Source organism: Elephas maximus, chromosome 12 (assembly GCF_024166365.1).
Source record: "Elephas maximus indicus isolate mEleMax1 chromosome 12, mEleMax1 primary haplotype, whole genome shotgun sequence".
In the NCBI taxonomy this organism is placed as follows: domain Eukaryota; kingdom Metazoa; phylum Chordata; class Mammalia; order Proboscidea; family Elephantidae; genus Elephas; species Elephas maximus.
The window spans coordinates 48729539-48754816 of NC_064830.1; the positions used below are offsets into that span (position 1 = coordinate 48729539).

A 25278-nucleotide genomic window follows, 5' to 3' on the forward strand; every position below is an offset into this window, starting at 1 on the left:
CCTGTCTAGAAACATGATGAGTGAAAGGAAGGACTATTGATACTGAGGTTACTTTATATTCTGGAGAGGGTCAGTTACTGCTTAAAACCCAGCTACAGGATGACTTGTGGATTGATTTTCGAAGGCTCTCAAGCCTCAGTTCCTCCCACAAGTAAAGAAAGTAATTAATTGCCCCACATCCTACCTGCTTGAGAGGAAGAAATGCAGTCAGTGCTATGGCCCTATTAGAAAACCTAATCAAGCCAATTGCAGTGTTCCCTTCCTTCCTTGTGCCCACAGATCTCAAGTGGACAAAGCACAGATCCTTCAGTATGATCTGTAGGTAAATTTTGCCCTAGCCACTGCCTCTTCCCCTGAGACAGGCCTGGTTTGAGACCAGCATTGGCAATGAAAATCTCAATAGAGTTGGACCCATGAGGTTTCATTCTGGGCTAGAAAACTTATTGTTGTGGGTGGGGTCCAACTGCTCAGGGTTGGATATGCCATTTGTGATGATTAAGGTTGCATGTCAATTTGGCTGGGCCATGATTCTTAGTGGTTTGGTAGTTCTGATGCAGTTTGGCAGTTATGCAATGATGTAATCACCTCCATGACGAGATCTACTATGAGTAGCCAATCAGTCGAAAGGTAGTTTCCTTGGGGGTGCATCCTACATCCAATATCTATAGACTTTTTGGCAAAGCTCACTGGCTTTTGTTCGCTCTGGATCCTGTATCTACTTCATCACCATTTGAACTCTGGTTGCTGGGAACTGAGCTAACAGCTTACCTGGCAATCTTGATATTTGTTGGCCTCTGCAGCCTGAGAGCCAGCAGCCTGCCATCCGACTTGCCAATCTTGTGTTCATCAGCCCCTGCCTGACACCCGATCCACAGACTTGGGACTTTCCAGCCTCTACAACCATGTGAGTCATTTCCTTGATATAAATCTCTCTCTACACACACACACACACACACACACAGACATACACACATGCATACATTTCACCAGTTTTGATTCTCTAAAGAACCCAGCCTAAGACATTTTGTACTGAGAGTGGTTCTACAGAAACAAAATTGTAAGAATGAGTTTTCCAAATTAGTTCTCAAGAGTGGTTAGTCTTAAAGATGTTGATGACTCTGCTTCCAGTAATAAAGAGGACACTGCTAATCCATGGAGTGAGGTTGTAGTACAAATACACAAAATATCATGACCAATAGATCAAGTATTGGTGAGAGGCAAGGCTCTGAGTGATCGCATGTTTGATAATTTTCTACAATTTTGTCAGAATGAGAGGTATAAGGAAGCTGGCTGGTTGGCCATACTTTCACTAGACAAAGCGATAAAAGAAAGAGATGAGCTCAGGGCTTCGGAGTCACAGCTCACGTGTCTCATGAACGACCTCAAATTTGCCACTTGTACCCTGAAAGAAAGCCTTATTTCCTGAAGTAAGAGAGCTGATATTGCCAAAAACCAAACCCAGAGTCGTATTGTAAGAGTGGCTGTATTACAATGCCAATTGAATTCAGACAGTGTCTGAAGTGAAAGTGAGGGCATTGATTGTGAAAAAATGGGATCCTGAAACTTGGGATGGGGACATACGGGCAGATAATCAGGAAGCTGGGAACATTGAGCCCATAAATACCCTTGAGTTACTCCTGCTAACAAAAACCGTTAGTCCCTCCAACTCCATCTGATGAGATTAACCCAGTTGTGTCTGAAGAGCCTTTGTCTGAGATATTGCCTGGGGCAATGTCTGAGTCACCCCCTGGGGAGGCATCTGAGTTATTGCCTGGGGCATTGCCTGGGGCAGATGGCTTACAAGACATTGCTGAATGTTCTCAGAACACAGCCACACCACTCATTTTTTTTCTAGACCTATCACTAGACAAGTCACAGCCAGCCCCAAAAGGTAAAGTACAAATTGCGACTCAGGAGGTGGTATGCTACACTTTGAAAGAACTGCTTGACTTTTCTAGTATGTGCAAACAGAAAGCTTCGGAATATGTGTGGGAATGGCTATTTAGGATGTGCGATAATGGTGCAAGGAACATGAAGTTGAATCAGTCTGAATTTATTGATATGGGCCCACTAAGCACAGATTCTTCATTAAATGTTTCACCTGGAGGGGTTAGGAAAGGATCTAATAGTTTATTGGGTTGGAAAGTTGAAGAATGGATTACACGGTGGACTATACTAAATCAAGTTGAACTACCAGACCTTCCTTGGTATCCTGTAGAAGAAGGTATCCAAAGGCTTAGGGAAATGACATGTTAGAGTGGATTTATCAGGTTAGATTCACAGACCCACACATGGAATGTCCAGGGGACACACCTTTTATCATGATGGTGAGGAACAAATTTGTGAACAACAGATCCTTGAAGACTACTGTGATTGCTATTTTATGTAAGACCGATTTGACAGTGGGAACTGCCCTAACTGAATTAAGATACCTAACTACAACTGGGCTGATTGGACCCCGTGGTGGTAAGGGCCAAGTGGCTGCACTCAATCGACAAAGACAAGGTGGGTGCGTTACTGTAATCAATAGCGGAGTCAAAGCAGTAATCAGAATAGCCTAACTCATATGGATTTTACGATGTTGGCTACTTAGTCTTGGTGTCCCTAGAAGTGAAATAGATAGGAAATCTACTAAATATTTACTTGATCTGTACAAGCAGAATTCTAGGTCAAGTGAACAACAATCTAACTCGTATTGACAGAGTAGAGAGTCATGGCCCCTCAATCAATTCCCAGAATTAAGCCAGTTTACAGACCCACCACCGCTTGAATGAAGGGGAGGCCAGGTCCCATTGAGGAAGGACCCCACTACACTGCCCAAAATTTATACTATTAATCTTTCTCCCAGCCTTCCCCAAAGGGATCTACAGCCTTTTATGAGAGAGACTGTTCGTTGGGGAAAAGGAAATAATCAGACTTTTTGGGTATTACTGATACTGACTCTGAACTGACACTAATTCCAGGAGGCCCAAAACATCACTGTTGCTCACTAGTCAGAGTGGGGATGAATGGAGATAAGGTTATTAATGGAGTTTTAGCTCAGGCTATTCTCACAGTTTGTCTAGTCGATTCCCAAACTCATCCTGTGGTGATTTACCCAGTTCCAGAATGCATAATTGGAATAGATATACTTAGCAACTGGCAGAACCCCCACACTGGATCTTTTACAAGTGTAGTAAAGGTTATTATGGGAGGAAAAGCCAAGGGGAAGCCATTAGAACTGCCCCTACCTAGAAAAATAGTAAACCAAAAGCAATAATCTTGGAGGGATTTGCAGAGATTATTGTCACCATCAAGGACTTGAAGGATGCAGGGGTGGTGGTTCCCACCACATCCCCATTCAACTCTCCTATTTGGCCTGTGCACAAAACAGATGGATCTTGGAGAATGATGGCGGACTACTGTAAACTTAACCAACTGGTGACTCCAATTGCAGCTGCTGTTCCTGATGTGGTTTCATTGCTTGGGCAAATTAATACAACTCTTAGTGTCTGGTATGCAGCCACTGATCTGGCTAATGGCTTTTTCTCCATACCTGTTTTCAAAGACCAGCATAAGCAGTTTGTCTCCAGTTGGCAAGGCCAGAAATACACCTTTAGGAGTATATCAACTCTCCAACCATATGTCATAACTTAGTCTGCAGGAAAATTGATTGCCTTTGCCTTCCACAAGACATCACACTAGTCCATTACTTTGATGACCTTATGCTGACTGGACCTAGTAAGGAAGAAGTGTCAATGACTCTGGACTTATTGGTAAAATACATGCATGCTTAAACTCGTTGCCCTTGAGTCAATTTCTACTCATATGCATGTTAGCGAGTGGGAAATTAATCTGAGAAAAATTCAGGCACCTTCCACCTCAGTGAAATTCCTAGAGGTTCAGTGGTGTGGGGCATGTTGAAATATTCCTTCTAAAGTGAAGGATATGTTATTGCATCTGGCCCCTCCCATAACTAAAAAGGAGGCACAATACCTGGTGGGCCTCCTTGTATGTATTTTGGTGGCAACGTATCCCTCATTTGTGTGTGCTCCCCTGGCCTATTTATCAAGTGATTCAAAAAACTGCTAGTTTTGGGTGGGGCCCAGAACAAGAAAAAGCTCTGTAACAGGTTCAGGCTGCTGCACAAGCTGCTCTGCAACTTGGGCCATGTGATCTGGCTGATTCAATGATGCTTGAAGTGGCAGTGGCAGAAAGAAATGTTGTTTGGAGGCTTTGGCAGGCCCCTATTGGTGACTTGCAGCACAGACCCTTAGGATTTTGGAGCAAAACCTTGCCATCCTCTCCAGAATACTGCTCTTTTTTTGAGAAACAGCTTTTGGCTTGTTGCCAGGCCTTAGTAGAGACTAAATGCTTAACCATGGGTCGCTCACTATGTGACCTGAGCTGTCCATCACAAACTGGGTATTGTCTGACCCACAGAGCCATGAAGTTCGATGTGCATAGCAGCACTCCATCATTAAATGAAAATGGTAGATATGAGATTGGGCCCAAGCAGGACCTGAAGTCATGAGTAAATTGCATGAGGAAGTGGCCCAAAAGCCCATGGTTTCCACTTCTGTCACATTACCTTCTGTTTCCCAGTCTGCACCTATGGCCTCATGGGGAGTTCCTTATGATCAGTTGACTGAAGAAGAGAAAACCCATGCCTGGTTTACAGATGGTTCTGCGTGATATGCAGGCACCACTTGAAAGAAGACAGCGGCAACACTACAGCCCTTTTCTGGGACCTCTCTGAAGGACAGTGGTGAAGGAAAATCTTCCCAATGAGCAGAACTTTGAGCAGTGCACCTGGTTGTTCACTCTGCTTGGAAAGAGAAATGGCCAGATGTGCAATTGTATACTAATTCATGGGCTGTGTCTAATGGTTTGGCTGGGGGGGCAGGGACTTAGAAGGATCATGATTGGTAAATCGGAGACAGGGAGGTACGAAGAAGAGGTACGTGGATAGAACTCTTTGAATGAGCAAAGAACTGAAGATATTTGTGTCTCATGTGAATGCTCACCAAAGAGTGACCTCAGCAGGGCAGGGTTTTAAAAATTAAGTGGATAGGATGATATGTTGTGTGGAAACCAGTCATCCTCCTTCCTTAGCCACTTCTGTCATTGCCCAGTGGGTTCATGAACAAAGTGGCCATGGTGGCTGGGATGGCGATTATGCATGGGCTCAGCAAAATGGACTTCCACTCACCAAGGGCAACTTTGCTACAGCCACTGCTGAGTGCCCAGTCTGCCAGAATCAGAGACCAACACTGAGTCCCTGATATGGCACGATTCTTCGAGGTGATCAGCCAGCAACCTGGTGGCAGATTGGTTACATAGGACCACTTCTATCATGGAAAGGGCAGTGTTTTATTCTTACTGGAATAGACATTCTGGATATGGATTTGCCTTCCCTTTATGCAATGCTTCTGGCCAAATTACCATTTGTGGACTTACAGAATGCCTTATTCACCGTCATGGTATGCCATACAGCATTGCCTCAGACTGAGGAACTCACTTCACAGCAACTACAGTGCAGCAATGGGCCCATGCTCATGGAATTCACTGGTCTTATAACGTTCTCCATCACCTTGAAGCATCTGGCTTGATACAATGACGGAATGGCTTTCTAAATATACAATTGTGGTGCCATCTAGGTGGAAATACCTTGCAATGCTTGGGCAATGTTCTCCAGGAGGCTGTATATGCTCTAAACCAGAGTCCAATATATGGTGCTCTTTCTCCCATACCATAGCCAGGATTTATGTGTCCAGGAATTAAGGGGTGGAAATGGGAGTGACGCTACTCACTACTACCCCTAGTGACCCACTCACAAAATTTTGCTTCCTATCCACACAACTCTATGTTCTGCAGGTCTAGAGGTCTTAGTTCTAGAGGGAGGACTGCTCCCACCTAACACTGACTCCTTTGAACTAGAAATTAAGAATGCCACCCAGCCACTTGGTCTCCTCATGCCCCTGGATCAACATGAAAAGAATGGGAGTTACAGTACTGGCTGATGTGATTGATTCTGACTATCAGGGGGAAATCAGACTGTTCACATATTGCAGGTAAAGAAGAGTATGTCTAGAATACAGAAGATCCCTTGGGAAGTCTCTTAGTACTACCATGCCCTGTGATTAAAGTCAATGGAAAACAGAAATTCAATTCTGACATGGCTACTAATGGCCCAGACCCTTCAGGAATGAAGTTTTGGCTCACCACTCCAGACAAAGAACCATGACCAGCTGAGGTGCTTGCTAAGGACAAAGGGATATGGAATGGGTGGTAGAAAAAGGTAGTTCTAAATACCAGTTACGATCAAGTGACCTGTTGCAGAAACAAGGACTGTAATTGTTCAGAGTATTTCTGCCTTGTGTGTACAGCATCAAATATTTTTGTTTTCTTCACATAAAATATAAGATGTAAACATGGCTAGTGCTTTTTTGGTTGTACATGTCTTACTTAGTTGTATCATGTTAGTGCAAGTTTGACTTTATAACTGTCTTTGTTTAGAGATTAAAAAAAAAAATTACATGTGGTTTAAGGAGACATATACAGGGGCCAAGCTGACAAGGGGTGGACTGCAATGGTTAATACTTTGTGTCAGCTTGGCTGGGCCATGATTCTAAGTGGCTTGGAAATTATGGTGAAGGTTGCTGATTATGTAACGATGTAATCACCTCATTGATGATATCTGCTATGAGTAGTCAATCAGTTGAAAAGGAGTTTCCTTGGGGGTGTGGCCTGCATCCAACATATATGGACTTTCTGGCTTTTGCTAGCTCTATACCCTTTATCCAGCTTGACATCATCTGACCTCCAGTTTTTGGACCTGAGCCAGTGATTTGTTGTATTGCCTACTGCTCTTGGGATTCTTTGGCCTCCACAGCCTGTGAGTAGATTCTGCCCTTTCTCTGCCGCTAGCAAGATTTGAGACCTGGGTAAATATCTGCTTCTCCCAGTGTCTTGGTTTCTTTATCTATGAAATGAAGGAACTGCTTAGCTGAATGATCTTTGGCCTCCAGCAGCCTTGCCATCTTACCTGCTAATCTTGGCTTCATCAGAAGCCTCCAGCATGATGCCTGACCCACAAAGTTGGGACTTTTCAGCCTCAAAAACTATATGAGTCATTTTCTTGTGGTAAATCTCTCTCTCTCTCTCTGTGTATATATGCTTCATTGATTTAGCTTCTCTACAGAACCCAGCCTAAGACACCACTGGAGAGAGTGCCATGAGGATGGTTACTCTACCTTTCAGGGTCTTGTTTTCATAAAACAAAAGTTTTGGCTTTCAAGATTTTGTAGCCTTTTTAACTCTAACAATATACAGTTCTAGGATTGAATCTTAGGGTGGACCTGGAGTGCAGGCATAAAGCACACTTCTTCAAGGTCAAGGGAAGCAAAGGGAGAAAGATGTCTACACCTAGGCATGAGGGAGGAGGCACTAAATTGGTGCGGATTAAAAGAAGAGAGGTCAAGGCCAGAAGAGAAGAGTGAAAGCTGAGAACACCTGGAAAAAGTTACCTGCTGCTTGAAACCTGCACAAAGCTAATTGTGTCGCATGAAGTCATGTACTTAGGCCTCCCCCGGCTATTCATGGCACATGTCTCACAGATCCTTTGCACATGAATGAGTATTTCTGGTGCAATGGTAGGAATTACAAGTGTCTTGTACTCGCTGAAGAGAGAACAGAAGAGTGCTATAGAAGAGAAAGCAAAAGCAAAAAACAAAACTCACACACAAAAGTTGAAAAACACTGAGAGACCTGGTCTTTGGAGAAGAAAATTCTTTATTTCTCCCTGGTGACAGTTATTCAAATCCATGGCAGGAAGCTACCCAAGAGAGTTTCTGATTGTGCTCTGAGGGTCAATGAATGGCTGGAGAGTGCCAATGGCAGCCTGGCTTTATTTACAGCCTTGCTTGGGATTTGCCCAGCTTCTCTTTCACTAGCCTATGACTACTATATGTATATATATATGGCTAAAAGAATGAGTAAGTGTTCTCGCTATGAGTTGGAATCGACTCGACTGCCCTGGGTTTGGGGTTTAGGCTAGGAAACTCAAATGGCAAGAAAATGGAAAGTACTGAAGTAAAAAACAAAAAAAATTGCACTTGGGAGGAGAATAGGAATGGGAGTTCCAAGAGTAGATTCTGCCCTTTCTCTGCCGCCAGCAAGATTTGAGACCTGGGTAAATATCTGCTTCTCTCAGTGTCTTGGTTTCTTTATCTATAAAAAGAAGGAACTGCTTAGCTGAATGATCTTTAAATCATGTCTGCATATTAACATTACTTGAAGAGTTTTAAAAAAAATACCAGTGTTCAGGCCTCTCCCCAGACCAGCTAAATCAGAATCTAGGGTTAGGACCAGGCATCAATTTCTTTTAAAGTAAGCAACCAGCTAATTCTAATGTACTTCCCAGTTTGAGAGCCACTGACTTAGATAGACCCTCACGACTCAGTGCGATTCCTGCACCCGTAGCATCAGCGTCACTTGGGGGCTTGTTAAAAATGCAGAGTCTCAGGCTCTGCCCTAGACCTGATGAATCAGAATGTGAATTTTAACAAGATTTACAGATGATTCACTTGCCCATTCAAATGTGAGATGCCTCAAGGTAGATGATATCTAAATAGAATTTTATTTTTTATTGTGAAATATTTTTAACATACAGGAAATTACAGAAGATAATTTAATTAATGCCCATATACCCAACCTCACTTTATCAAGTCACTACTTTCTACCATTTTTGCTTTGGATTGTGTTTAATGTACTAAAACATATTTTCATTTGAAGCCGTGTATATATTCCTCTTGGGTGCTATTCTTTTTCCTTTTTTCGTAGCTGTAGTTACTATCCTGAAATTGGTGTTTTTACATCTGATGCATGGTTTTTTTTTAAAAAAGTATTATTACATAGTTAGGTAATTACGTGTATAGTATGACTTTGAATATTTAATACGTGCCCTGTTGTTGAGTTGGATTTGGTTGCCAGCATTTTATTTATTTAGGCTTTATAGTATTAAAGGAGATTGGTGTAAAGTGTTATTTTATTGCCAGTTTTTTATATCAAAAGTATGCTGACCTTATTAAATAAGTTGGATGCTTTCATTTTTTTTCTGTTTTCTGAAATAGTTTGCCAAAGATAGGATTTGCCTTTTTCTTGGAGGGTTAGAAAGGCTTGCGTGTAAAACCATCGGAGTCTTGGGTCTTTAGTGGCATGGAGGAAGGACTGTTTGATTACTGAAACCTTCCAATAGTGGTTGTTAGTCTATTTAGATTTTCTATTTCTTTTTGAGTCAGTTTTGGTCATTTATGTTTTTAAATAAAATTATACATATCATCTATGTTTTCAAATGGATTGACATAAAATTATTCATTGAACTCATTCATTTAAAAAAATTCTACTATATTTGTAGTTACTACTTGACTTTTACTTTTCCTTCTCTTTTATTAATTTTCTTTTTTTTCAGGGAACCAGTTTTGTTAATCACTATTGTTTTTTCTTACATTTTCTTTAAGTTTAGTTAGGTTTTATATATGTAGCTTGTTGAGCTGAATCTCATGCATTTAAAAAACAATAAATGCACTTGACTTTACTTTTCCTTCTCTTATATTAATTTTTTCTTTTTCCTGGGAACCAGCTTTGTTAATCACTATTATTTTTTCTTACATTTTCTTTAAGTTTAGTTAGGTTTTATATTTGTAGCTTGTTGAGTTGAATCTTACTCATTTAAAAAACAATAAATGCATGTGGGCTATAAATTTGACCTTGAAGCTCACTTTAGTTGCCTTCCACAAATTTCGATTAGCGCTTTTATTTTCTCACAGTTCCAAATAAATAGTAATTTATGCTGTGATTGTTTCTTTAACCCATGAATTACTTAAAAGGGAATTTTTATGTTTCCAAGCATATATTGTTATTGCTTTTCAACTATCTTTTATTATCATTATTTTGTTGTTACAGCACTGTGGTCATAAAACAGGATTTTGGTGGTATCAGTGTTTTGAAATGTTAGACTTCTTTGGATATAGAATGTGTTCAATTTTTATAATGGTTGCTCGTGTCAAAGGAAGGACTGTATGCTCTCTATTTATTGGGTTCAGGATATGATCTTACATATTAATTTTGTTGTTCAAATCCTTTATATCCTTACAAATTATTTTTCTGCTTGATATCCAATTTCTGATAGATTGGTTTGCCAGCTCCTCTTCGTATGTCTGTCAGCTTTTACTTTATACATAAGAAGGCTGTATCATTAAGTGGCTGAAATTTTGCTGTTTCTAAATTTTCTTGCTAGCTTCTTCTTTTGTTATTTTGTTGTGTCCCATTATTCATATTACAATTTTTTATCTTAAGCTCTGTTTTGGTAGATATTAATCATTTCTTTTGGCTGGATGATAAACATTTTTCCATCTCATTTTCAACCTTTTTGTGTAGCTTTGTTTTAGGTATGTTCTTATAAGGAGTGGGTAGCTGGATTCTGATTTAAATTTTTAATTCTATCTGGAAAATGCTTTAATAGGTAAATTTAATCAACTTCCTTTTTTTGTATAACTGATATATTTGAACTGTTTCTATCAACCACCATGACTCTTTTTTTTTTTTTTTTAGTGTTTGTTTACAAACTTTCTTCTTTTATTTTTCCCCAGTTGCCTTCTGATGGACAAATTCTTTTTCTATATTCCATTTATTCTCATCCGGTTTGGAAGCTATAGGTTATCTTTCTATCCTTCGAAGTAGTCTTAAACATTTACATGTTGTCGAGTGGATTCTGACCCACGGGGTGACACACAATTCATGTGTTTCAGAGTAGAGCTGTGCTCCTTTGAATTTTTAATCCCTGATTTTTCACAAGTATATCGTCTGGACTTTCTTTTGAGGTGCCTCTGGGTAGACTTGAATCTCCAACCTTTCAGTCAGAGAAGTCCAGCGTGTTAACCACTTTCACCATCCAAGGACTCCTTTGCATGCACATGTAAATATAATTTATTTCAAAGAAAGACTAAATTTAAATTTATTCAGTAGTTCTTTCCTTCCCTCCAAACAACATAGATTTAGCATTCTTTAAGTACTCATTGAACATCACCCTCCCAATTTTTTCCTAGAGTTTTAGTACGCTCAATTATTTCTTATAGTCAATGATTAATTGTAATAGCTTAGACTTTACCAGTGCATTTTATCTATTTCTGTGATACATATTATTTCTTATACCCCATACCTTCCCTCTAAATTTACTTTATTAATATTCTTTTCACAGAGTCCATGAATTATAAACTCTCTTAGCCTTTATAAATCTGAATATATCTTTACTTTGACTTCATTCTTTAATGACACTTTAGATGGTTATAAAATTCTAGGTTGACAACCACTTTCCCTCAGTACTTGGTAGATATTAGTCTACTGTTTTTGGTATCTCTTGTTGCTAAGAAGAAGTTTGCTGTCATTCTGATTCTAGATAATTATTTTTTAAATGTTCTACTAGGTTATACATTTTTTCTTTATTATTCTTTATAAAATCATATATCATATAATTTGTCTAGATGTAGATATATCTTAATTCTGCACGTATGTAAAGAACAATTTTTATCTATATAATTCTGCCTTTCTTCAGTTCTATGGAATTTTCATATTTTCCCAAGTATGAATTCTCCTCCATCCTCTCCACTCTTCTTCTGACATGCTATTAGACTATGTAAAAGGCTTTCTATCTTCCATGTCTCTGAACTGGTTTTTCAAAAATTTTGAAAACAACATTGTCTCTTGCTGATGCATTCTGGGCAAATCCTTGAGTGCAACCATCCAATTCACTAATTTTCATTTGAATAAGACCATTCCAGAGTTCATTACATCTATTGAGTTTGTAAATTTTATTTTCTTAATTTTATTGTGCTTCGGGTGAAAGTTTACAGCACAAATTAGTTTATCATTCAAAAATTTATACACAAATTATTTTGTGACATTGGTTGTAATCCCCGCATTGTGTCAGCACTCTCCTTCTTTCCTTCTCACCCCAGGTTCCCCGTGTCTATTCACCCAGTTTTCCTATCCCTCCTGCCTTCTTGTCTTTGCTTTTGGGCAGGTACTGCCCTTTTGGTCTCATATACATGATTGAGCTAAGAATAACTTTCCTCACATGCATTATTATTTTATAGGCCTGTCTAATCTTTGGCTGAAAGGTGGACTTTAAAAGTGGCTTCAGTTCTGAGTTAGCACAGTGTCTGGGGGCCATAGTCTTGGGGTTCCTCCAGTCTCCGTCAGACCGATAAATCTGATCTTTTTTTGTGAATTTGAATTATGCTCTACGTTTTTCTCCCACTCTGTCCGGGACTCTCTATTGTGATCCCTGTCAGAGTGGTTGACGGTGGTAGCCAGGCACCATCTAGTTATTCTGGACTCAGGCAGGCAGAGGCTGTGGTTCATGTAGTCCATTAGCCCTTTGGACCAATATTTTCCTTGTGTCTTGGGTTTTCTTCATTCTTCTTTGCTCCAGACTGGATGGGACCAATAGATATATCTTAGATGGCCGTTCTCAAGCTTTTAAGACCCCAGATGCTACTCACAAAAGTAGGCTGCAGCTCATTTTCTTTATGAGCTATGTTATGCCACTTGACCTAGATGTCCACCGAGACCATGATCCCCAGCTTTCGGCTCCAGCAACTTGGTCCCTGAAGGTGTTTGGATGTGTCTAGGAAGCTTCTATGACTTTGCCTTGGTCAAGTTGTGCTGGCTTTTCCTATATTGTGTGTTGTCTTTCCCTTCACAAGTTAACCCTTGTCAACTATCTGGTGTGAAGCTTTGGTGGCGTAGTAGTTAACAGCTCAGCTGCTAATGAACAGGTCAGCAGTTTGAATCCACCAGTCACTTCTTGGAAACCTCTGGGGCAGTTACGAGCCAGAATAGGGCTGCTGTGAGTGGGAATCAACTTGACAGCAGCTCGTTTGTTTTTTGTCTATCTAGTTAGTGATTTCCCCTTTCCACCCTCTTCGTCCTCATAGCCGTCAAAGATTGCTTTTTTCTGTGTGTAAACCTTTTCTTGGAAATTTATAATAGTGGTCTCATACAATATTTGTTCCTTTCTGATTGACTTATTTCACTTAGCATAATGCCCTCAGATTCATCCATGTTGTGAGATGTTTCACGGATTCATTATCGCTCTTTATCATTGCATAATATTCCATTGTATGTACCATGATTTGTTCATTCATTCATCTGTTGGTGGACATTCAGGTTTTTTCCATCTTTTTGCTAATGTGAATAATGCTGCAATGAACATGTGTGTGCATATGTCTATTCGTGTGAAGGCTCTCATTTCTCTAGGATATAGTCCTAGGAGGAGAATTGCTAGATCCTGTCGTATTTCTATTTCTAGTTTCTTAAGGAGGCACCATATCATTTTCCATAGCGGTTGTACCATTTTACACTCCCACCAGCAGTGCATAAGAATTCCAATCTCCCTGCAACCTCTCCAACATTTGTTATTTTCTGTTTTCTTGATTAGTGCCAGTAGTATCAGCACTATGATGGTATCTCATTGTAGTTTTGATTTGCATTTCTCTAATGGCTAACGATCTCAAGCATTTCCTTATGTGTCTGTTAGCTACCTGAATGTCTTCTTTGGGGAAGTGGGTATTTTTACCCTTTGCCCATTTTTAATTGGATTATTTGTCTTTTTGTTGTTGAGATGTTGAAATTTTCCATAGATCTTAGAGATTAGACCCTTGTTAGATATGTCGTAGCCAAATTTTTTTTTCCCTCAGTTTGTAGGTTTTCTTTTTACTCTTTTGGTGAAGCCTTTGGATAAGCATGAGAACCAAAACCAAACCCACTGCCATCGAGTTGATTCCATCTCACAGCAACCCTATAGGACAGAGTAGAACTGCCCCATAAGGTTTCCAAGAAGCACCTGGTGGATTTGAACTGCCAATCTTTTGGTTAGCAGGTGTAGCTCTTAACCACTACACCACCAGGGTTTCCTTGGTGAGCATAACTATTTAATTTTTAGGAGTTCCCAGTTATCTTTTGCCATTTGTGCATTGTTAGTTATGGTTTGTATTTTATTTATGCCATGTATTTGTAAATTTTATTTTGAGTATATTTCTTACCGCTAATATTTCTAATTGGTCATTTTTCATATCCACCTCTTTTTATTTCGTTTTAGCCTGCTACTGTTTTGTAACTTCTGGCTCTTTTTCAACAGACCTTTTCCTTCATTTGTCTACTCAAGTATATCCTAAATACACTCATTTTAAAGCCCTTTCAGACTGTTAAAAACAAACAACAACAAAACTTCTTTTAATCCTAAAAGAATTCATAACCTGATTACTGGTCTTTGGCATTGTTTCTTGGCACATTTTTCACATTTTAGAATTTACTTGAAGTGATAGTTGTTTTTGAGTGATAACATGTGTTCGCCTTCCTCAACCACGCTCACTCCTTCCTTTCCAGTCCTTTGTGTTGCCTTGCCTGTCCTTCCCCCAACTCTAGCCAGGCCAGAACCAGATCCACATACTCAGTAGATCGGTTCAGTTCTGGGTCACAAGACACGTCTCTAGGACTAGAGCTTGCTAAAAACAATAGCTTCAGTGGCAAGCGTCAGGCTCCTTTTATGATTGGGGGAACTTACTATGTATCAGCCCTGGCCTAAATCACTGAGCTGGCCCAATTTCCCATCTTGGGTGGTGCACCCATATAACTGTTTACCCCACAGGGACCAAACCGTTGGCTCTCTGAGTTGCTCTGCTCCCCAGAACCCAGCAGGGCTGGAGCTTAATCCACTCACAACTTCCCATTTCTGTTCTGGGTTTGAACCATGAAGATGCCTGTATTTTTGAGCTCAGTCATGTCATTCCACGTTACCCGTCATTGCTACATATTTGGAGCTGGGGCCCGTGAAGTACACCGTCTTGCTGAAAGTCTAGGTTCACAGAGAATGGCCCAGAAACTGTCACCATGCTGACTGAGAATCTTGTTTTCTTCTGGAGGGGAGGGGTGTGTGTGTATCAGTATATCCTAAATTATGTTTTACCCTTTAGAATACAGGTATCAGAAGGACAGAAACTGTGGTTCTACCAGTCCCAGCATTTCAGAATTCAGAAGACTGTTTGGCATGAAGTGAGTACTTCACAAATGTTATAAAGAAGACTAAATAAGCTTCTCTCTGGACATTTTTCTGGACCTTTCTGATAATGTTCTTAGACTTAAATCAAATATCTACCCCCAGACCATAACTTCCGTGTTTCACATAAAGTCAGCACATTTTTAAGATCAATGATGTCTTGAAGTCAGCCACTAACTACACAAGTCAGAGCTGCTTAAGAGAGATATGCATCCTCCATTTCATCACAAAGGAACAATATTTACTGATAAATACCCTACCAGTAAATTAAAAACAGTAAGCAAGTACCTTCAAGTTGCTTTCACAGTGTGGTTTGTACATATTTTCTTTGAATATTATTTACGAGGGATAATTTACTGATATTGTTCTTACCCCAAATTATATACTAAAGAAAATCAAAAGCCCCACAGAAGAGGAAATAATGAATAGTAGCATTTAATTAAAGCCAAAGTGGTGCAATCGATGCCTGTCTAATACAATAATGAGCTTAATTTAATTTTCTTTTAATGGAAAAAAAATGAAGCTTAGATCAACTGCCTATGGAATTAAAACAACAATTTAAAAAATGCAACTTTTTCTATAGATTCCCAAGAAAATAACAATGACACACACAAAAGTGCCAACTAGCAGGTCCATATCCATCCCTGAGTAGTGTCAGAGGGGACAGTTTCCCCCAGGTAGCTGAACTCCACATTTTGAGCTTCTGGAAAGTAGAATTAATTAAAAAGCAATACTCTAACTTTCTGAACTTTCCAGTCATAAAAAAAAAGTAGGCAAAAATTGGATTTCTAGTTTGGGATCATGACCCAAAAGGGACTGAAATAAACAGATTGCCATATGGGGGAGCTCAAGTGGATGCTTCGTGCCAAATTTCTATGGCATGTAGAGCAACAGCTGAACACAAGGCTGGAGACGGGTGCATGCATGTGTGTGCGTTCGTTCTCTGTGGCTACGATGGAATCTGCAGCTAAGGGCAGAGGATTTGGTTTTGGCAATGAAGTGGGACTGATTTTCCAACTCCCAGTTGGGCCTTTGAAGAAAGGAGGTTGTACCAGATTAGGATTCTGTTATTTATGACCTCCAGTTTCTGCTGAAGAAAGGTCTCTGTTTGAGTTGGTTAATCCATGAAGATGTGGAATAGGAAGGAGAGTGGTGTAGTGTACAAAGCACCAAGTTCAAGGTTGGAAGTCCCTGCTCTGTAGCTTAGCAGCTCTGTGACCTTGGGCAACTCACTTAACCTCTACGAGGCTCTGTTTTCTAAACTGTAAAATAAGGTTAATGGTATCCATCTTCCCCTACCTCACATCATTTTTTTTTTTTTTAATGATTCAGAGAATGGGGAAGGAGACATTTATTCAATGCCTACTGTGTATCAGTCTCCATGTTGCGTGCCATTGAGGCGATTCCAACACAGTGACTTAGTTATCTAGTTCTGCTATAACAGAAATACCACAAGTAGATGGATGGCTTCAACAAAGAGAAGTTTATTCTCTCACAGTTTAGGAGGCTAGAAGCCCAAATTCAGGGTGCCAGCTCTAGGGAAGGCTTTCTCTCTCTGTCAGTTCTGGGAGAAGGTCCTTGTCATCAAGCTTCCCCTGGCCTAGGAGCTTCTCAGTGCAGGAACCCTGGGTCCAAAGGACAAACTCTGCTCCTGGCTCTGCTTTTGTGGTGGTATGAGGTTCCCCTGTCTCTCTACTTGTTCTCTTTTTTTATATCTCAAAAGAGAGTAACTCAAAATATAATCTGATCTTGTAGATTGAGTTCTGCCTCATTAACATAACTTCTTCTAATCCTGCCTCATTAACATCACAGAGGTAGGATTTACAACACATAGGAAAATCATACCAGATGACAAAATAGTGGACACTCACACAATACTGGGAATCATGGCCTAGCCAAGTTGACACACATTTTTGGTGAACACAATTCAATCCATAACAGGGACTCTATAAATCAGAGTAGAACAGCCCTGTAGGATTTCCAAGGCTGAAATCTTTATGAGAGCAAATCACCAGGTCTTTTTTACTATGGAGCAGCAAGTGGGTTTGAAGTGATGACCTATTAGTTAGCAGCTTAGTGCTTAATCATTGCACCACAGGGCTCCTTATCAGTCACCATACTAGGTATTAAACATGATTTCATTTAATTTCCTGTCCATTTACTTACCTCATTGCCATTTTACTCAGACAGAATTAGGGTCCCAGACTGGGCCGGACCAAAAACTCACAACCTGTGGTACCTTCCACCCTTCCAGCAGGCTGCATGGTATCCTGATATTGTTCCTGGAGTTTAGCCCATATGCAAAAGCAAGGGGGTCCAGTATGTTGGAGCTCATTTTCTTGGGTTGTTTTTTTATATATAAATAATCTGAACCCGTTGCCATTGAGTCGCTTCTGACTCATAGCCACGCTTATGGGACAGAGTGGAACTGACCCATAGGGTTTCCAAAGGGCAGCTGGTGGATTCAAACTGCCGACCTTCTGGCTAGCAGTTGTAGCTCTTAACCACTGTGGAACCAGGGCTCTCTTTCTCTCTCTCCATGGAATCTCTGATGGTGTAGTGTTTAAGAGCTATAGCTGCTAACCAAAAGTTTTGCAGTTTGAATCCACCAGGTGCTCATTGGAAACCCTGTGGGGCAGTTCTACTCCTATGGGGTTGCTATGAGTCAGAATCGACTTGATAGCAGTGGGTTTGGTTTGGTTTTGTATATATATATCCCCCTCCCCTGTGGGACTTTTGTCATGCACACATAGACACACACCAACACCCCTCCACATTTTGTCTGCCCTACTTAGACTCAACTTCACAGCTGCAGGGATCATCTCATATGCAGCTCTAGGTTACCCCAGAACAGTTCTCTGGATAAAGCAGCTGCTATTAATATATGCCAATGGAAAGGTTAAACTATTTGCATTCTCTTCATTTTTGCAAACTGCTTTTCAGGCAACTGACAAGTTTCTGTTATTTACTCCTTAAAAACCTGTAACCGTGGTCCACCAGGTGCCTACTTCCTATTACATAAGTAGTCTTTCTTCACACTATTGTATTGAGCAGAATGCTGGGGTCACTCCCTAACCCCCAGAACTAAGACTCACTAAACAGGGCTAGTATAGGCCGTGTCAAGCAGTTTCCCTCGCGTGACTGATGGTACCCAAGCTGTGGGCTTGGCTTGAGCGGTAAAATACCGGTGAGGCACCAGATAGCCTTTGTGACCATATGTCATGAATTTCAATGAGGTTGGTTTAAAAAACAAAGAATGGAAACAGAATGAGGTCTAACACTCTTTTCCTTCATCATTTACCCATAATCTTCCCTATTCATTTAATAAAAATGGTCTGTGGGGAGAACCTGAAACCATGCAGACCCACTGGAGCTCCACAACCAAGGCACATGATCTGGGGGAGATGAGGCATAGGAAGTGGAGACACCATGTCAGCTTAGCAGGAAAGTGGCTTTAGTCCTGCACTTTTGATTGTCACCTGGTCTTCCTCCATGTGGGAAGGCTCTCACTTTGCCTAAGCTAATTACTTTGGTTTTATGGAGCAAAGGAGAGAGGTCTGACTTTATCAGCCAACTCAACAGCAGCAGTCACTGGGGTATCAAAATGAGGCCACAAGCTCTGAGGACCCAAAACCAAAAAACCAAACCCACTGCCGTTGAGTCTATTACAACTCATAGTGACCCTAGAGGACAGAGTAGAACTGCCCCATAGAGTTTCCAAGGAGCACCTGGCGGATTCGAACTGCCGACCTTTTGGCTAGCAGCCGTAGCACTTAACCACTACATCACCAGGGTTTCCTCTCTCAGGACCAGAAGTACCGAAATTCTACCAAAAGAGAACCCCAAACTGATCGCCTTCAGGGCTTACAAAGACAAAAGCCACTTAAAGTGGAATTAGAGATGGACTATTAACTATAGCAGAACTGTGCAAATGAAATGCAAAAGAGATGAAAGGAGACCACTTTTATTTACATGTTTATGTCTCATATTAGCCTGTGCATTTCTTAAAGCAAGGTCTGAATTTTAGTTTTTCCATTTTTATCCCTAAGGCTTGGCATGGTGCCTAGTAATTAATACATGCTCAATAAACAATTAAATTAAATATTCTTCAGGTATAAGATCTCCCAAAGATGTTATATTAATCTGGTGCTTGATACTGCTGGAAATAACAAAGCCTGACAAATATGTTGTCTGGGGCCTGATGGGGAGTGTCTCAGTGGACTCCAGCAGGATGGGCTGATGGAGGCAGGCTCTAGCCCGGAGCCCACAGCCTTATCCTAGGATGAAGCAGGTGCAAGGGGAGCTGTCTTAGGTGCAGAACCTGGGAAAGTTCCAGGATCTGGTGTCTGAAGGGCATGGAAATAGCCAACTTGTTATGCAGGCATTCTGAAGGGGTGGGGGAGTGACTCCATGGAGGAGAGAAATATGTTAACAGAAAAGCCAATAGCAGGTGATGCTTCAGACCCACAGGAAGGTGAGACGTCTTCAGGTAGCTGGGACTGGGTCTTTTGGCTACATCCAGGCTAGGACTCCATACCCGGAATAAGGGAACAGCCTCTTGCCTATCAGGACATGGGGCATGAGTCAGGGATCCACATGCCATGGATAAAGCAGAAGCAAGGGACAAGAGGTCACAGCTGGCCAGGCAGTCAGGATGATTTTATGCTGAATCCCAGATTATTAAGTGCTTCTTAAATTGTCCCTTTCTAAGGGAAGAACTGGTGAGAACATTGGTGGTTAGTGGTAGAATTCTCACTTTCCATGCTGGAGACCCAGGTTCGATTCCCAGCCAATGCGCCTCATGTGTAGCCACCGCCCATCTGTCAGTGGAGGCTTGCGTGTTACTATGAAGCTGAACGGGTTTCAGTGGAGCTTCCAGATGAAGATGAACTAGGGAGAAAGGCCTGGCAATCTATTTCAGAAAATCAGTCAGTGAAGACCTCGTGGATCACAATAGTATGATCCACAACTGATCAGGGGGATGGCACAAGACCAGGCAGCATTTTGTTCCATTGTGCATGTGGTCACCATGAGTTGGGGGCTGACTTAACAGCAGTTAACAACACAACAGCAAGGGCAGAACTGGAGCTGAGGAGAAGGGCTGCCTACAAGCAGCAGGATCACATGACCTGGGCCATGGCAGAGGAGGGGCTAAAGTTCAGCATGGCCTGGTAGCAGAGTCAGACAGTATGTCAGTTTGTTGCTCCGGATCATTTGCTAGCACTCCAATGACCCAAAAGGGTTCACGTATCAGGTCAACGTTGGGGAGAGGCAAAATATAAATACTTATCATGTACTAGAACAGTGATTCTCACTGTCAGGTCTCTGGATCAGCAGCATCAGCGTTGCTTGGGGACTTGTTAGAAATGCATATTATCAGGCTGTATCTGGTGGCTCAGTGGTTAAGAACTCGGCAGCTAACCAAAAGGTCGGCAGTTCAAATCCACCAGCTGCTTCTTGGAAGCCCTATGGGGTAGTTCTACCCTGTCCTACAGGGTTGCTGCGAGTCAGGATCAACTCAAGGGCAATGAGGTTTTTTTAGTCCTAGATCTAAAAGGATCTCTGGTGGTACAGTGCTTAAGCACTTAGCTGCTAATCAAAAGGTTGGCAGCTTGAACCCACCAGGGGCTTCTTGGGAGAAAGATGTAGCAGCCTGCTTCCATAAAGATTAAAAACCCAGTGCCTTTGAGTCTATGAGATCCATAAAGATTACAGCCTTGGAAACCCTATTGTCAGTTCTACTTTGTCCCATAGGGTCACTATGAGTCAGAACTGGACTTGATGGCAATGGGTTTGTTTTTTTTTTTATGGCTTGGCCCTAGACCTACTGAGTCAAAAACTCTAGGGTGGGATGGCGGAGGCAGTAATTTTTATTTTAACAAGCCCTTAAGTGACACTAATGCATGCTTAAGTTTGAGAACCATTGTAGTAGGGAGGGGAGCCCCTGGATGGTGCAAATGGTTAGTCGATTGGCTACTAACCTAAAAGTTGGAGGTTGGAGTCCACTCGGAAGCACCTCGGAAGAAAAGCCTAGTGATCTACTTCCGAAAAATCAACCACTGAAAAAGCTATGAAGCACAGTTCTGCTTTGACACACATGAGGCCACCATGAGTTGGAATCAACTCCGTGGTAGCTAGTTTGTTTTTTTGGTAGTAAACAACACCTAGGTCAGGGATTTGTAACTGTGTGTGTGTGTGTGTGTGTAATGCCAATGGACCTACCTGTTCTTAGAATAATGTTTTCGGATACATAAAATAAAATACATAGAACTACACAGGGAATCAATTATACTGAAACACAGTTATCAAAATATTAAAAAAATAATGATATAGTAGTATGTGTACTTTTTTATTAACATATTAAATAACAGTATCTCATGACAAGTCTAATAACAGCTATAATTTTGAAGTGGGGATGAGCTTAAACAACATTTCAAGACATCTGTAGCAACTATAATGTGATTGCTGTTGGTAACAAAACCACGTATACTACATTACTAATGTGGTTTGCTGTCTACCACACAATTTTTGAAATTGAAGAAATGCTAAATTTCAGTAAGACGCAGTAAAAAATAAAAATGTGTTTTTCTCCGTCTAAGCTCACCGTTGTGTTGAGTTGATTCCAACTCATAGCGACCGTATAGAACAGAGTAGAACTGCCCCATAGTGTTTCCAAGGAGCAGCTGGTGGACTCCAACTGATGATATTTTGGTTAGCAGCCGTAACTCTTAGCCACCGTGCCACCAGGGCTCCCCTCCAAGCTCACAGACCCCTCAATTCTATCCATGGTCCTCTAAGGATCCACGGACCCGGGATTAAGATCTCTGGGATAAGTAGTTAATAAACATCATCTTATTTTAATTATTTCAACACTTATTTTTAATATTCCCATTTTGTAGATGAGGAAATTGAGGCCCAGAGAATTTCAGAAATATATCCAATGTCTTACACAACTAGTAACATATGGAGTGCAGATTCAAAGCTTCTGTGAATCAGGTTTTCTGTCTGAGCCACTATCATCTTCTGATGCCTAGAACATTACCAGGCCTATAGTGGGTGCTCAGTAAGTATTTACTGAATGGAATGAATAAAGTGAATTGAATTGAATGAAAGCCAAGCCTACCTCCCTCAAAAGTCCACGTTCTCTCTACTCCGTATCTACCCTATGTTACTATTGTTACTTGCCATCTAGTTGGCCCCCATGTATGACGGAACAAAACATTGCTTGGACCTGTGCCATCTTCATGATTATTGGTATACTTGAGTTCATTGTTGTGGCCACTGTGTGCTTTAAGTGCCTTCCAACCTAGGGGGCTTACCTTCCAGCACTGTATCAGACAATATTCTGTTATCATCCATAGGGTTTCCATTGGCTAATTTTCAGAAGTAGATTGGCAGGTCTTTCTTCCCAGTCTGTCCTAGTCTGGAAGTTCTACTGAAATCTGTCCACCATGGGTGATTCTGCTTGTATTTGAAATACCAGCAGCATAGTTTCCGCATCATAGCAACATGTAAGCCACCACAGTATGACAAACTGAGAGACAGGTTGTAGATGCCACTATTAAAAGGGGACATTTTTTCTTATTTATCCACAAAGCAAGAAAAGGTAAGCTCACATCCCTGATCTGTTAGAGCTGACAGCTGAACCTGGATTCTAAAACGTATGTTGAATACATGTATCATGAAAGACATTATTCTATAAAAGCTGAAAACAATTCAATAAATTGAGGAGAGGAGCAACTCAGCAAGGAACTTGAGTCCCTCTGGTTTCTCTTGGAAGCAACTGAGCTTGTTTCTGAAACAGGTTGGTACTTTCACTCAACATGTGTCCTCCTTTAACATGAATTTGTTAATGCCAGGAGAAGAGGGAAAAAGGCAGTGACTAACGGAAGGCTGTGGGGAGCCCAGGCTCTGGAAGAAATGCAAAATGAAGGAAAAGAAACATAGAAGGAATTCTTAGCACCTGAGCAAACCCAGTTTTTCTCAGGGTCTTTTCATAGATGTTTAACTAACCACACTTAATTTAATTATCTTTAAGGTGAATTGGATGCCGAAAATTCATTTACATAACAGCAATTATAATGCTTATAAATTGCACAATCAATTAGACCCTTAAGAACAAATGTTTAGGCTGTAAATGAAATATCTATCTAGTAGGATTAATCAAAAGTTAATCATGAAAAATTTCATCCTTGCTCTGACTGGGAGAATATGCCAGCTTACAGTATTGCAGGGCCTGTTTAATACTCAGTCATATTAATTGACAACACTATGTTTAAAGTGTTTCAATAGTCCCCTTCCTTCTGAATCAGAAATTCATTCATCTCTAGGCTTTGTCTTCTTGACCCAAGTCATCACCAATATTATTATGACTGTAACAAGTGTGTATTGAGTGTGTTCTCCTTGGAGGACACAGGGCTAGCCACTGGGGATACACTGAGAAATAAGATGTAGCTCTTGTCCTTGAGGAGAGAGGAGACAAGGATCCAGGTCCTTGATGGTTCAGATCAGAGTTGCTTAGCAAAGAGTAGTAGAAAAGACATGTTAGGAGTGGGAGTGAAAAATCAGGACCCTTTAATTTTTTTTTTTAGGGTGACTCCCACATTGGACTAGATTGTGCCTTACTTTTATTCAGCATCAGGGATCGAGTCTACCCAGAGGTGCCTCAGAAGAAAGACTGAAAAATGACTGTGAAAAATCAGCCATTGAAAATCTGGAACATAGCTCTGCTCTGACACACATGGGATTGCCATGAGTCAGGGTCAACTGGGTGGCAACTGGAATCTGGAACACCCAGTGCCTAGCTCAGTGCCTGGCGTGTAGTAGGCTCCTAGTGCACATTCGATGACTTAAAGTGAATCTTCACTTTGGTCCTGTGGTTCTGTCTAATAAGAACAAACACAAGAGTACTGATGAAGAGTTGGCTCCTTCTATTCATAAAAGTCCTCATAGAGGATTTTTGAGACCAGATGTAACATCAAGTTGTGGTCCTCTGAGTTAGGGAATCTGACTGTCCGGGTATGCAGAAGCCTGTGGCAGATTCCAAAAACCCACTGTTGTCCAGTCAATTCTGACTCATAGTGACCCTGTAGGACAGAGGAGAACTGTCACATAGTGTTACCAAAGCTGTAATCTTTACGGTGTCTTGGAAGAAGTACAGCTGGAATGCTCCTTAGAAGCGAGGATGGCTAGACTTTATCTCACATACTTTGGACATGTTACCAGGAGGGACCAGTCCCTGGAGAAATACATCTTGTTGGTAAAGTATAGTGTCAGTGAAAAAGAGGAAGACCCTCAAGGAGATGGATTGACATAGTGGCTGCAACAATGGGCTCAAGCATAACAATGATTGTGAGCATGGCACAGGACTGGGCAGTGTTTCATTCCATTGTACATGGGGTTGCTATAAGTAGGAATCCTCTTGACAGCACCCAACAATGACAACAACAATATTTATGGAAGTAGACTGCCACATCTTTCTCCTGAGGAGTGGCTAGTGGATTCGGTTAGCAACTGAGCGCTTAACCACTACATCACCAGGGCTCCTGTTGCAGATCAGATGTAAGTAAGTGTTGTGATTTAAAAAAAAATCAACTTCATAGTGGTAATTTTGGCACCGATCCTTGGCCAAATTTTAAAACAGATTTCTAAGCAGATGGTTTGGGTGTGTTTAGAAAAGAACACAAGGAGAGCAGAAAATCCACTGTGGGTAAGCTCAGAACCAGGCATGCAGACCAATCTTGTTTTCTCTTCTGATAGGCTTGGCACTTGGCAGTCGGGGAATGTGATAGAGTAAACATCTCATTTCAGCATTTGCTGAGATCTCTCACTCCATCCATTTGAGTAATAAGAGACACATGGATTAGTTGATATCACCAGTAAGTTATGTGAGCATCAATAGCACGGAGTGCTATCCATGGAGAGACTTTCATCCCAGCAGCGCAGCCAGGGGGTGGAAGGGTGGGGGGAAGTGGGGCGAGTGCAGAGAGATCACTGGTCACCACTAGCCTGTCGGAGAACCTCAGGCAAGTTGTTCACCCCTTCTGAGGACACTTCCCAGGGTCTTCATGTGAGCAATAAGGAGTGGAATCCCCACCCAGATGCGTTTGGAAAGGGTTAGATAAGGTATATGCAATTGCTGGGATCAGAGACTGGTACCTACAAGGTGCTGAATAAATGTT

The 25278-nt window shown here is 41.2% G+C and overlaps 1 protein-coding gene across 1 annotated transcript in view; it reads right to left on the reverse strand.

Moving 5' to 3' along the window:
• Positions 1–25278, reverse strand: part of ALK (ALK receptor tyrosine kinase) — a 1066008-nt gene that overhangs the window by 410364 nt on the left and 630366 nt on the right. The window lies entirely within an intron of this gene.